Raw genomic sequence first — 1,699 nt, forward strand, 5'->3', positions numbered from 1 at the left:
TTGCAGGGCTGGTTTAGTGGTCATAAACTCCTTTAGTTTAGTTTTGTTTGTCTGAGAAACTCTTTATCTCCCTCTCCTTCTATTTTGATTGACAGTCTTGTTGGATAAAGAATTCTTGGCTGCAGATTTTTCCGGTTCAGTACGTTGAATATATCCTGCCACTCCTTTCTAGCCTGCCAAGTTTCTGTGGATACGTCTGCTGTGAACCTGATCTGTCTTCCTTTATAGGTTAAGAACTTTTTTCCCCTTGCTGCTTTCATAACTCTTTCCTTACAAGACAACTTTTCAAAAAGCCAATGTCATAAGGAAGGTGGTAAATACAGTAAAACCTTGGATTGCAAGTAACTTGTTCTGGGAGTGTTCTGCAAGATGAGTGGAATAAATTTTAATTTAAAATAAATTTTAACTTGATAAATGAGTGATGTCTTGCAATACAAGTAGTACATGATGCTGAATGTCACATGATCATAACTGAGCCAATGGTTCTTGAAATTCACTTTGATATACAAGTGCTTTGGATTATAAGCATGTTTCCAGAACAAATTATGCTCGCAAACCAAGGTTTTACCATAGATGTGTTATAGATTCAAAGAATCTGAAGAGACGTAATATCTAAACACAAGTGCAATGCATGAACTAGATACTTATTCTCAAAATAGCTATAAAAGACATTTGGGTAATTGGGGAAATTTGAATATGGACTAGGTATATGATGATATTATTACATTATTGTTAATTGTTTTTAGATGTGGCAATAGCATTGTGGTTATGAAGGAACACTTCTTTTTTGAAGAAGTTTAATGGATATATCTAGAATTATAAGTGTCATGACAGCTGTAACTTATTTTCACAAGGTTCAGGAGACAGACACGGAGAAAACAAATATGACAGCATTTACATTAAAAAAGTATATAGGTGAGGGGCACCTGGGTGGCTCAGTCAGTTGAGCGTCTGACTTCAGCTCAGGTCATGATCTCACAGCTTGTGAGTTCGAGCCCCGCGTTGGGCTCTGTGCTGACAGCTCGGAGCCTGGAGCCTGCTTCAGGTTCTGTGTCTCCCCCTCTCTCTGCCCCTAACCCACGCGCATTCCTGTCTCTCTCAAAAATAAATAAACATTAAAAAAATTTTTTTTAAGTATATAGGTAAAAGATGTGCCAGGTTCATTATCCTAGTATTCCTTCAATTTTCCTGAGTATTTGTGATAATTTGACAATAAAAATAAATTGGGCAAGGAAAGGATATAAAAATAAGTATTTCCAGACATGATATATGTCGCCATCATAAAACTCATTTTCAAGAAAATTATAAAAAATGTCACTAATACTTGTAATACATTTAAGGGGATTTCTAAATGAATTTGAGTACTTAGTTAAGCACCAGATTTACATTCTGCAAATTATACGCCCCAACAAAGTTACTCTTGTGCCTGGGGAAGTTTGTATACAAAACTGGTTAAAACAGGCAGAGGCAGGATCACTAAAATGCTTCTAAGGGTTTTGTTCTTGACAGAGAATGCAACCAAATCCAGCAGAAATACTACATATAGCTAGTACGTGACATCTTATACCCACCACATTTCCAGAGGGAGGGGTGGTTAGGTGGCTCAGTTGGTTAAGTGTTCGACTCTTGATTTTGGCTCAGGTCATGATCTCACATTTCATGGGTTCAAGCCCTGAGTTGGACTCTGCATTGACAGTGT

The sequence above is a fragment of the Leopardus geoffroyi genome, chromosome X, assembly GCF_018350155.1.
Source record: "Leopardus geoffroyi isolate Oge1 chromosome X, O.geoffroyi_Oge1_pat1.0, whole genome shotgun sequence".
NCBI lineage: Eukaryota > Metazoa > Chordata > Mammalia > Carnivora > Felidae > Leopardus > Leopardus geoffroyi.